At 44.2% G+C, this 13,623-nt stretch overlaps 1 long non-coding RNA gene across 1 annotated transcript; it reads right to left on the minus strand.

Annotated features, from left to right (window-relative positions):
• Positions 1–1,018: 1,018 nt before the first annotated feature.
• LOC117507916 lies at positions 1,019–12,704 on the minus strand. The gene is made up of 3 exons (XR_004559880.1): positions 12,488–12,704; positions 1,207–1,210; positions 1,019–1,030 (listed from the first exon to the last, which is right to left on the minus strand). It is a non-coding gene; the product is annotated as an uncharacterized LOC117507916 (long non-coding RNA).
• Between the last annotated feature and the right edge of the window lie 919 nt (positions 12,705–13,623).

Genomic DNA, 13,623 nt, shown 5'->3' on the forward strand with positions numbered 1-13,623 from the left:
ATCCATCTATTTTCTTCCGCTTTATCGGGAGTGGGGTTGCGGGGGCAGCAGCTCAAGCAAAGCCGCCCAGACCTCCCGATCCACACACACCTCCCCCAGCTCCTCCGGGGGAACCCCAAGGCATTCCCAAGCCAGCCGAGAGATGTAGTCCCTCCAGCGTGTCCTGGGTTTTCCCCGGGGCCTCCTCCCAATGGGACGTGCCCGGAACACCTCTCCAGCGAGGCGTCCAGGGTGCATCCGGAAAAGATGCCCGAGCCACCTCAACTGACTCCTTTCGATGTAGAGGAGCAGCAGCTCGACTCTGAGCTCCTCCCGAGTGACTGAGCTCCTCACCCTATCTCTAAGGGAGCGCCCAGCCACCCTGCGGAGGAAACTCATCTAGGCCACTTGTACTCACGATCTTGTTCTTTCGGTCATGAACCAAATCTCATGACCATAGGTGAGGATCGGAATGTAGATCGATCGGTATATCGAGAGCTTTGCCCCCCTATTCAGCTCTCTCTTCACCACGACGGTCCGATACAGCGACCGCATCACTGCAGATGCTGCACCGATCCATCTATCGATCTCACGCTCCATCCGTCCCTCACTCGTGAACAAGACCCCGAGATACTTAACTCCTCCACTTGAGGCAAGGACACTCCACCGACCTAAAGAGGGCAAAGCACCTTTTTCCGGTCGAGAACCATGGCCTCGGATTTGGAGGTGCTGATTCTTATCCCGGACGCTTCACATTCGGCTGCAAACCGCCCCAGTGCACGCTGAAGGTCCTGATTTGACGAAGCCAACAGAACCACATCGTCCGCAAACAGTAGAGACGAGATTCTGTGGTTCCCAAACCAGACCCCCTCTACACCCTGGCTGCGCCTAGAAATTCTGTCCAAAAAAAAAAAAAGAACAGAACCAGTGACAAAGGGCAGCACTGGCAGAGGCCAACGTGCACTGGAAACAGGTTTGACTTACTACTGGCAATGCAAACCAAGCTCCTGCTGCGGTTGTACAGCGACCGGATAGCCCTTAGCAAAGGACCCTGGACCCCGTACTCCTGGAGCACCCCCCACAGAGTGCCCCAAGGGACATGGTCAAACGCCTTCTCCAGATCCACAAAACACATGTGGACTGGTTGGGCAAACTCCCATGAACCCTCGAGCACCCGATGGAGCGTGTAGAGCTGGTCCAGTGTGCCATGACCAGGACGAAAACCACACTGCTCCTCCTGAATCCGAGGTTCGACCATCGGCCAAATTCTCCTCTCCAGTACTCTGGAATAGACCTTACCAGGGAGGCTGAGGAGTGTGATCCCCTATAGTTGGAACATACCCTCCAGTCCTCCTTCTTAAACAGAGGGACCACCACCCCGGTCTGCCAATCCAGAGGCACTGTCCCCAATCGCCACGTGATGTTGCAGAGGCATGTCAGCCAAGACAGTCCCACAACATCCAGAGACTTAAGGTACTCAGGACGGATTTCATCCACCCCAGGAGCCTTGCCACCGAGGAGCTTTCTAACCACCTCGGTGACTTCGTCCTGGGTAATGGATGAGTCCGCCTCTTAGTCCCCAGTCTCTGCTTCCTCTTCGGAAAATGTGACGATGGGATTGAGGAGATCCTCGAAGTATTCCTTCCATCGCCCGACAACATCCCCAGTCAGGGTCAACAGCTCCCCACCCACACCGTAAACAGTGCTGGTGGAGAGCTGCTTCTGCCTCCTGAGGCGCCGGACAGGTTTGCCAGAATCTCTTCGAGGCCGACCGATAGTCCTCCTCCATGGCCTCCCCAAACTCCTCCCAGACCCGAGTTTTTGCCTCTGCGACCACACGGGCTGTGGCACGCTTGGCCTGCCGGTACCTGTCAGCTGCCTCCGGGGTCCCACCTACCAACAAAGATAAGTAGGACTTCTTCTTCAGCTTGACAGCATCCCTTACTTCCGGCGTCCACCACCAAGTTCGGGGATTGCCGCTGCGACAGGCACCAGAGACCTTGTGACCACAGCTACGAGCAGCCACATCAACAATGGAGGTGGACAACATGGTCCACTCGGACTCCATGTCTCCAACCTCCCCCGGGATCTGGGAGAAGCTCTCCCGGAGGTGGGAGTTGAAGACCTCGCTGACAGAGGTTTCCGCCAGTCGTTCCCAGCAGACCCTCACAATACGTTCGGGCCTGCCAGGTCTGACCAGGTCTGACCAACTCACCACCAGGTGGTGATCGGTTGACAGATCTGCCCCTCTCTTCACTCGAGTGTCCGAGACACGTGGCCGAAGGTCAGATGATACGACTACAAAGTCGATCATCGACCTCCGGCTCAGGATGTCCTGGTGCCACGTGCACTTATGGACACCCTTGTGCTCGAACATGGTGTTCGTGATGGACAAACTGTGACTAGCACAGAAGTCCAACAACTGAACACCACTCGGGTTCAGATCGGGGAGGCCGTGCTTCAAGATCACCCCCCTCCAGGTCTCACTGTCGCTGCCCATGTGGGCGTTGAAATCCCCCAGGAGAACAATGGAGTCCCCAGTCAGAGCGATATCTAGTACCCCTCCCAGGGACTCCAAGAAGGTCGGGTACTCTGCACTGCCGCTTGGCCCATAGGCCGAGACAACGGTGAGATACCTGTCCCTGACCCGAAGGTGTAGGGACGCGACCCTCTCGTTCACTGGAGTAAACTCCAACACATGGCGAATGAGCTGGGGAGCAATAAGCAATGCGACCCCAGCTCTCCGCCTCTCCCCATGGGCAATGCCAAAAAATGAAGCATCCAGCCCCTCTCCAGGAGTTGGGTACCAGAGCCCAAGCTGTGAGTGGAGGTGAGCCCGACTATCTCTAGTCGGTATCTCTCAACCTCCCGCACAAGCTCAGGCTCCTTCCCCCCCAGCGAGGTGACATTCCACGTCCCAACAGCCAGGGGCTGTGAGCATGGACCGGGCCGCCTGGCCACCCGCCCTCAACCGCCACCCAATCCTGTCTGCACCCGACCCCCATGGCCCCCTCTGCACGTGGTGAACCCACAGGAGGGCGGGCCCACGTCACTCTTTTGGGCTGAGCCCGGCCGGGCCCCATGGGCTAAGGCCCGACCACCAGGTGCTCGCACGCAAGCCCCAACCCCAGGCCTGGCTCCAGGGTGGGGCCCCAGCTCCGCCATACCAGGCGACGTCTCAGTCCTTGATTTTTTTACTGGTCATGGAGGTTCTGAACTGCCCTTAGTCTGACTCGTCACCTAAGACCTGTTTGCCTTGGGAGACCCTACAAGGGGCACAAAGCCCCTGACAACATAGCTCCTAGGATCATCCGGGTACACAAACTCCCCCACCACGATAAGGTGGCAGCGTGAGGGGGAGATCATCCGGGTACACAAACTCCCCCACCACGATAAGGTGGCAGCTAGAGGGGGAGGGGAGAGGATCAATTGAGGATATTTCAAACTTTGTGAACTCCAGACCTTTGACATCACACATATAACCACAGGCAACAGCTCAGAGGTCAACATAGAGAGTATGCCAAGGAGCATTTGACTTTTGAGCCCTTGACTGGTGTTGCTACTAGTATAAGCGCCTATTTACTTACTGTGTTTTGTCATGAGAACAAAGACACAAACAGAAAAACATATGCAACAAACAGCCCTATGCAAACAGCCCTATTTCATTATTACCAATAAACATGGCTAATAATAAAATTTAACCCTCTTGATTAAAAAAAATGGAATGAGTGCAGCCTTCGGCACTTAAATATAAAATGCCTGCTTCTGAAAATGCACTGAAATGAAACTGCAAAATGCTGATTTAGCCTCTCAGCAACCTGGGTCAGTGCCAAAGTTCCAAACCAAGAGAAACTATTGCTCGATAACATTAATTTACATAGAACAGAAAAGTAAAGGAGGCGATGTATTGATTTATGTAAACAACAGTTTCATTGTACAGATACTTAACTCTCCTTCAGTGCCTAAGAAATGTGACCGTGTTGCTCCTGATATCAGGGAATGGATCATGTTCATGTCATCTCCCTTTGCAATTAATGAAGCTCTGGGCAAGGTTCAGAATTTATGGTCAGATGACCTTGACCTCAAGTGATTCCAGCAACTGCAAAAGTAAAACTTCCTGTTTTTACTCAATTTGTCTCAGCTATAAACTGAAAGGACCAAATATGATGGATCTCACTGTTGAACGATGAAAAGCTAACTAATAACTATTACATTAATAACTATTACAATCATATAGATCTCAACCAACAACATCAATTCTGCTATGCCAGTTTTTAGCACAGTTTGATGAGGAGAATCCAAGTCCACTTCAGAAAGCTCCATGACTTGTTTGTTTAACCTACTAAACCATGCACAGCCCACGGTCATCTGGGGATGACGTTACATCTAAACCAGAACAGTAGCTGGAGGTGTACGATGTCTATTAGAAAAGTATCCGACCTTATTATTTTTTTCAAAAACCATTTGGATTTGAATCACGTGTGATTGCGTCAGCCAAACTTGAACCTTCGTTCGCATGCGTGAGTTTTTTCACGCCTGTCGATTGCGTCATTCGCCTGTGAGCAGGCTTTGAGTGAGGAGTGGTCCACCCCTCTCGTCATTTTTTTCATTGTTTAGGAACGGCTCAGAGACTGCTGCTTTGCTTGATCAAAATTTTTTCAGAAACTGTGAGGGACATCAAAGTGGATACCATTCGAGAAATTCAGATGGTTTTTGGTGAAAATTTTATGGGCTTCAAAGAGATTACGGAGTGTTACTGTCGCTTTAAGGACGGCCCAGAGCAACTGGTGGTGCGCCGTGCTCCGAAGCCGCCATCGACAGGCTGAGCGACCATTTCATTTCTAAACGGATGGCTGTATGGATTCGTGACCATCATGTGCAATTTCTCTGGTTATCACAAGAGCTGGACATCAACCATTTTCCGGCAGATTTCACTTTTAACAAGAGATTTTGTCATGGAAATCTGAGCGGAGGCTTCACGCATCACGATGGATTCGCTACTGGAGCGAGACAAAACCACCTCCATTTTGGTCTCACAGGACGGCTTTGAGATGGCGTTCAGACAGCTGTTGGTGGTTTTTCCATCGAGTGATTATCTGAGAAATTGTGGATGTGCCTGGACATGCCAGAACATGTCCTGTGAGGCTTCATCACGGCGTTGCTTTGTGCCATGCGACACCGCCGCGATGCATGGAATTCCTCCGTACGACTGTCTCAATGTGCCGAAAAAGTGCTGATGTCCACGTCTTTTCACAATTCCTGTGCTAGCCAGATGACATCCCGGATAAAACACAGCGTCCAGTTTGGAAATGAATGGCACATTCCACTGTTACAGGAGTTTTTGTCATGGAAAGAGGAGCAGAGGCTTTGCGCGTTGGTCGGATACTTTTCTAATAGACCTCGTAGTGTCAGCTGCAGCAGCACCATAACAGCAGGGACACCTATATTAATGGCATCTACAGACAAGAAACACAGTTTTGTTTTGTTTTTTGGGAGTCTCACAATCACAGAATGACTATAATTATTGCTATCCCCTTTAGTCACCTAACTGTTGGCTCTATATATGACTTTTACCAGAGACCATGGCCATCGGGTATTGGAAAGACTTTGCGCCCATTTGTCCGTGTGTCAGTGCTCAGCATAAGTCCAGTCCTATTCAGTACTTTAACATTACCCATAATCCCTCTGGCAGCCCCCTGCACTTCCCAGAATGCACTGCGGTGCCAGCAGAGTTCTGGTGTTTCACAGTGCATGTAAACAATGGCTAGAGAGGATGTGGATGCCGTTGATCCAACGAGTTCACGGGTGATTATGATGATGACCAGTCCCGTCGTCAGATCTCAGTCTTAAGGGGGGCTTATGAAATCCACCAGGTGGACACCACTATTAATAGCTTATTTTTGCTTATTTTCACTATTCATGCAGCCCTAATCCCTCACAATAATCATCACATTAACCATTACCAGATCAGCTCTCTCTCTCTCTCTCTCTCTCTCACACACACACACAAACAAACAAACACGCGCGCACATGTTCGCACGCACACACACACACACACACAAGTACAAATAACGTATTAGATCACACGCAGCATCTCGAACTAAACAAACAAAAAAACACCACGGCGGGTGCATTTCAAAGCAACCAACAGAGGGGTAGCTACCAATTTCCAACACACACACACACACCGCCACCACCACCACCGAGTGTGCACATGACGTATTAGATGACAAGCAGCATCTCAAACTTAAAAAAAAACAACAAAAAAAAACACCACGGCTGTTGTTTTATCCGAAGTGTTGGTTTATCCGAAGTTACCGATGTTGGTGTTTTAAACCAGTTACGTATATCCACATTTAGGAAAGCACAAAAACTAGCTGCTGTCTGCTGGCAAAAACTCACACTTCGTTTCCCCCCATAAACGCGGTAACTGATTGTTTCCCCCCATAAACGCGGTAACTGATTGTTGCTGGGCAACACTGACGTGATTACATAGGTAGACAAACTTCCCAACAAACTCACCATGGTTTTAATATATTTAATGTCTTAGTGATTATGCAACACTGGCTGTTATAACCCAAAGAAAGTACAATAAAATGAAATTAGGATTTTATTTATCTATTTATTTATTTGAGATCTGTGACTGTGATCTGGCTTGGGTGGGCGGACCGGGGCGGGCCCAAGCATATCAGTGGGCGGGCACTGCCCCCTAGGGCCCGCCCATAGTGACGGGTGTGATGATGACACGTTCTCCCAAGTTGAGGGGGTTATCACCTGTAGCACCTGTAGGAGGTAGCACCTGTGATGGACTTCTGCAATGCCCCGATGTTGTCTTGTTGTCCATACTCCACGAGGTTTGTTTATATTGTGTCCTAAACCGGAACTCTCTGGTGTGGTGATGTCACAGGCTGGTCTAGCTAGCTGCAAACTCCATTTCGTTTGTTTGTAAATGGGTGATTCTATGGTAACGGAATTATGATGACGGGAAAATATGGCCATATTTTAGCTCCCCATTAAAAATGTGCTCAGATTGTAATTCCGTTACCATAGAATCACCCAAATATAACCTCTTTGTTTTATATTATGTAAAAGCTACCAAGAAATAAACACTTCTAAGACATTACATTACAAGACATTTTGAGGATATGAGTGCACACGCTAACTTCCGCTATCTCAAAGCTAGCTTCTGCTCTTGTCAAAAGCTCATGTATGCACACATGCACACCCTCCTGTAGACGCCGTTAAAATGTAAACATTGTTTGAGATTGACTGATTAAGGGGCTTTATTGAACATGTACAAATTGTACATAAGACAATAGATCTCAATAATGAATGAAAATAACAATAAATGTATCATTAATTTTATATATATATATATATATATATACTTTGCACTGGGATAACAAATAAACAACTGCAAATTATAAAGAAGTCAATGCTCATATCGCTGAGGGTATTTGTGTTCTATTTAAAATTTTATTTGTTCACCAAAACTACATTTTTATTTGAAATATTTGTTGGGATTATCTTAATTAGGGATGGGTATTGATAAGATTTTATAGATATCAATGCCATTATCAATTACGCTTATCAATCAGATTCTTTATCGATTCCATTTCCTGTGAATTTTCGGTGTACTAAAAGTAGGCTTTACAGGTTTTCTATGTCAACAACATGTTATTGAGTCTCAAAGTAAATAAATATGAAAATGGTCACTGGATCCTTGATCTCTGGACATAAACAGAAATAAACAAAATCTGTAGTTTTTGTCAAAAGCATTTCCTTTCAGATATTAATGAGACAAATGTAACCTCATAGCTTGAGCTGAGCTCTTGCAGCCGGCTGCTCATCAACATATGTTCTATATCTATATCTATATCTATATCTGTATTTCAACATTTGGAAAGAGGTGTCATTTGAAAAAAAAATGGTGATATACTTTGAAGTTATTAATTCTGACTGAAATCTGCATGGCAGAGAGCCATGCAGCATTTGGAGCTGTGCACTTATTCCCATAAAACAGGAACAGAAAGGAAGACGATTCTCATTTCTTGCCCGCAACAAGAACCCAAAAAGTGACTTTAATCCGCACAAAGGTGACTCACGATTGACATCTTTAAATGGCGTTGAGGGGGGTTAATGAAGAAATTGTGGACCTGCCACTTCTGAAAAGCAGCGAAGCAGAGAACCTGGAAGCAGCGGGTCGCAGTGCTGCTTTGTTGCTTCAACCTTCAAGCAGACACGCTGTAGAAACAGCGGGTCTGCAGTCAGTGTAGAGAAATGATCATTTTCCCGATACACACCCTCAAAACAACAGCTGTTCCAGCGTAATATGAACTGAAGGACTGATAAGAGAATCGTTAAGGAAAAAGTCCTTAACAATTCTTAAAAGGAACCGGATTTCGATACCCATCTCTAATCTTAATCCTTTTCTTGATCTCTTATTTTCAATTTTCATTTATTTTACTTTTTGTTAAAAGTGTTAAGAAACTTCATTTAATGCTGATGGTGGTGCTGTTTCCATTTGCATTTCTAAATCTAAAATCCAGCCGGGTTTCATCAGTATAAATGTGGTTGTCCTTGTGTAAGTCTGCACATACTCGACCACAAAATAAAGATGTGCTTATTTGATCAGAATCATATAACTGTTTTTCTTCTTAAAAGAGGGCATCAAGTGTTAATTCTTGAAGTAATGAGAGTATTCATTGTGTACTACCTCAATTTCAGAAGATGAACACATGCCTGTGTGTACAATTATGCTTAAAAGCCGAAATCTAAAGCATCTTTAATGACTGCAGTCACAGGGGACACAACAGATAACAGTAAGGCCAAAAGGGCACCGTCTCTTCTCACAAATGAAATGAGCTTATGCTAATGATCCATAGATCTACTGTAAATGACCTTCAGTAAACAAGCAGAGTGTACCATGTTTGAGTTCTTCACAACTTCTGAGAATCATTCCAAATGACCTCATAAACAGTCTTTGGAGAAAACAGATATTATGCTTGTGCACTTTTAAAAGCTGTAAGAGGACAATTAATGTCTTTCTTGCTTCAAAATCATTCTAATGCTGAAAATACCAGAGAAAGAGGAACAGTAGCACTTTATGGGAGCATAAGGTGAGCACTTGAAATGGAAATTAGTGCAGGTAAGGGCCACATAAATTAATTGTGAGAAAACAAACTAATGATAGCAGCATGTATATGATGCACTTTAAACACATGCTTCTTATTAGTAAAGCCTAATCAATAAAAGCAGAGTATGATGGTACAGACCACTGGAATGTGGGTCCAGGACAGGGTGGGCAATCATGTGCCATGAAGGGCCGAGACACAGCAGGTTTTCTTTACTACCAATTACCTCAGCAGGTGATTTCATTAATGATCAAGTGTCTCAGCACGTGTTAGTGCATATTTAGTCAATGACGTACACACAACAGTATATATTTGATCACTTATTTTTTGACAATTTAGGATAAGCTGAGCTTCCCTTGCAGTTTTAGAGCAATTGCCTCTGACACACACACACACACACACACACACACACACACACACAATAAAATTTTGGACCTACTTTGAGTAGAGTGCCAGCGCTGTCCTCTCTTTCGTCCACTCTGTGTCAGTGCAGGATCCACGGAGGTAGAAATGGGTCCAGGGTTTTCTTTACCAACGACATCATGTGTTGGTTTATCCGAAGTTACCGATGTTGGTGTTTTAAACCAGTTACGTATATCCACATTTAGGAAAGCACAAAAACTAGCTGCTGTCTGCTGGCAAAAACTCAAACTTCGTTTCTCCCCATAAACGCGGTAACTGATTGTTGCTGGGCAACACTGACGTGATTACATAGGTAGACAAACTTTCCAACAAACTCACACGGTTTTAATATATTTAATGTCTTAGTGATTATGCAACACTGGCTGTTTTAACCCAAAGCAAGTACAATAAAATGAAATTAGGATTTTATTTATCTATTTATTTATTTGAGATATGTGACTGTCATCTGGCTTGGGTGGGCGGGCCGGGGCGGGCCCAAGCATATCAGTGGGCGGGCACTGCCCCCTAGGGCCCGCCCATAGTGACGGGTGTGATGATGACACGTTCTCCCAAGTTGAGGGGGTTATCTAGAGGAGGTAGCACCTGTGATGGACTTCTGCAATGCCCCGATGTTGTCTTATTGTCCATACTCCACGAGGTTTGTTTATATTGTGTCCTAAACCAAAACTCTGTGGTGTGGTGATGTCACAGGCTGGTCTAGCTAGCTGCAAACTCCATTTCATTTGTTTGTAAATGGGTGATTCTATGGTAACGGAATTATGACGACGGGAAAATCTGGCCATATTTTAGCTCCCCATTAAAAATGTGCTCAGATTGTAATTCCGTTACCATAGAATCGCCCAAATATAACCTCTTTGTCTTATATTATGTAAAAGCTACCAAGAAATAAACACTTCTAAAACTGAAACTTCTGTTTTTGTAACCTGAAAACACCTCTGGAGTGATTTACAAGACATTTTGAGGATATGAGTGCATACGCTAACTTCCGCTATCTCAAAGATAGCTTCTGCTCTTGTCAAAAGCTCATGTATGCACACATGCACACCCTCCTGCAGACGCCGTTAAAATGTAAACATTGTTTAAGATTGACTGATTAAAGGGGCTTTATTGAACATGTACAAATTGTACATAAGACAATAGATCTCAATAATGAATGAAAATAACAATAAATGTATCATTAATTTTATATATATATATATACTTTCCACTGGGATAACAAATAAACAACTGCAAATTATAAAGAAGTCAATGCTCATACCGCTGAGGGTATTTGTGTTCTATTTAAAATTTTATTTGTTCACCAAAACTACATTTTTATTTGAAATATTTGTTGGGATTATCTTAATTAGGGATGGGTATTGATTAAGATTTTATAGATATCAATGCCATTATCAATTACGCTTATCAATCAGATTCTTTATTGATTCCATTTCCTGTGAATTTTCGGTGTACTAAAAGTAGGCTTTACAGGTTTTCTATGTCAACAACATGTTATTGAGTCTCAAAGTAAATAAATATGAAAATGGTCACTGGATCCTTAATCTCTGGACATAAACAGAAATAAACAAAATCTGTAGTTTTTGTCAAAAGCATTTCCTTTCAGATATTAATGAGACAAATGTAACCTCATAGCCTGAGCTGAGCTCTTGCAGCTGGCTGCTCATCAACATATGTTCTATATCTATATCTGTATTTCAACATTTGGAAAGAGGTGTCATTTGAAAAAAAGGTGATTCACTTTGAAGTTATTAATTCTGACTGAAATCTGCATGGCAGAGAGCCATGCAGCATTTGGAGCTGTGCACTTATTCCCATAAAACAGGAACGGAAAGGAAGACGATTCTCGTTTCTTGCCCGCAACAAGGTGATTTCATTAATGATCAAGTGTCTCAGCAGGTGATTTCATTGACGATCAGGTGTTTATGTTCAAGGGAGAAGCTCATCAGCAATCCACCTGCTGAGATGATTTGTTGCAAGGAAAACCTGTAGTGTCTCGGCCCTCGCTGCCCACCCCTGGTCCAGGTAGTGGTGGGCACAGCTAACTGAAAAGTTAGCTTCGATAACCACTAACCCGCTAACGGCAAAGTTAACTTTTATAACACTAAACCGATAAACTTCTAAAAAGCTACAGCTAACTGCTAACTTTTAGAATTGACTTGGCACACTGTCTGTGACTGATAAACCAGTTTCAACTTTTAGCGAAGCAAAGGCTTCTTTGTAAATTCAGTGCAGCACTTGTATCTTTAAACACCCTGTCAGCTGCTGCAAAGACGTCTCATTTACCTTTCACGGTGGCAGTGTAGATCAAACGCAAGGCACTTTCACTCATGGTTTCATTCATAAGAAGACTAATTCCAGACAGTTTATCACCACATTAACAGCAACTCTGTCATTTTTACAAAATGAAAATATCGCACTTTTAAAGTAATGAAGAAGAAAGAATAACAAAGGTTTGAGTGTTAAGGGGAGGTGATGGTCTAGTGGTTAAGGCATTGGGCTTGAGACTAGAAGATCATTGATTCAAATCCCAGCCTGACTGGAAAAACACTAAGGGTCTTTAATCCCCTATTGCTCCCGGTCTGTATGAGCGCCTTGTATGGCAGCGAATGTGAAGCATTATTTGTAATATATAGCGCTTTGAAAAGTAGTCCATTTACCATTTAAACTGACACAAGCACCAAAAGGCATTATGGGACATCAGACTCATCTTATCAGCCCTCCCCTCCAGTCAAAATGCATAGAACACTGCCATCTACTGGAATGGAGTGCGAAAAGCAGCCAACATGCTGAGCCACACTTCACAATTTTCAGTTTTGCAAATGCTTTTTTTTTTACAAATGGAAAAAAATATGTATTTACAAAATACACATCTATTTGTAAAAACCAACACACAAGCTACAAATTGGAAATTTGTGTTTTTGGATCACAAAACACGTGTACAAATCAAGGACTATTTATCACCCTCTGTGCATTTACAGGTATTAATGAGACAAATTTAACTCCATAAATAAGTGTCTTTTCACTTAAAGAAAAGTAAAGGTTTGCATGGACATGCTGTCTTTTAAAGCAGACACGCTGTTGATCATAATGCATTGGAGCAATGCATTATGGGAGTTCTGGGTTTGTTTGATTGTTATTATTATTATTGTAGTACATGTTAGTTTAGGAGTGTTGTTAGATTTGTTGTGTTTTTACAGTTCAAGGAATGTAGTTTGTTTGGTGAAGAGTAATGTTGAGACCATGAGTGAAAACTACGTTGCGATTTACCTCTTGTGCCACTGTCTGAGCTGCTGCGTGCTAAAAGTAAATTATGTTTTTTTTTTTTCTCTCTCTGCTTGCATCGGCAGCCAACCTGCTCCCTTCTGCTGGGGGAGGTCAGAGGGCTGACTTAATGTTTTGTTTGAGAGTTTACAAATGTTTTTGACCATTTGGTCTTACTCGCTATGCCAGTAAAGAAAAGATAGCAGAATCTTATTAATCCACTGATGGTTTTCAAAATTAGCTGAAAAGATAATCCGCTAACGAAAAAGTTAGCTTCACTAATTAGTAGTTAGCGGATTAGCGGAACTGTGTCCACCACTGGGTCCAGGTAGAGGTGTAATCACTGCTCATACTCACACTAACATTAGACTGGTAGATTTGAGATTTACTGAACCAGAAGCTCCACATTTATCTTCCTCCTGCTCCCTTTTAATGGCTCATTCACACATAACACGAAGTTGGGTGAAAGAAGCAGGAACCAGCTGAAAACCGCGATCCAAAACGAAATGGGAAACCACAAAACACTCCACCTGCTGTCGGGAGGGAAACACAGTTGGACAGGCATGAAGGATATGCGGCAACAGTTTCGTGCACACTCATATGCACGCACGAACACAGTTTGCGCACCTGGAACGTGTGACACCACATCGGGAATAAACAAAACCATACACCAAAAACAAACACCACTGCAAATATTTAATCAGTCTTGTATAAAGTACCTCAAAGTGATACTTGAGTGAAAATACAAGTATCTTACCATAAAATTACTTTGGTAAAAGTTAAAGTCTCCTTTAAAAATATTACTTGAGTAAAAGTCTTAAAGTAT

The sequence above is a fragment of the Thalassophryne amazonica genome, chromosome 3 (assembly GCF_902500255.1).
Source record: "Thalassophryne amazonica chromosome 3, fThaAma1.1, whole genome shotgun sequence".
Taxonomy (NCBI): Eukaryota; Metazoa; Chordata; class Actinopteri; order Batrachoidiformes; family Batrachoididae; genus Thalassophryne; species Thalassophryne amazonica.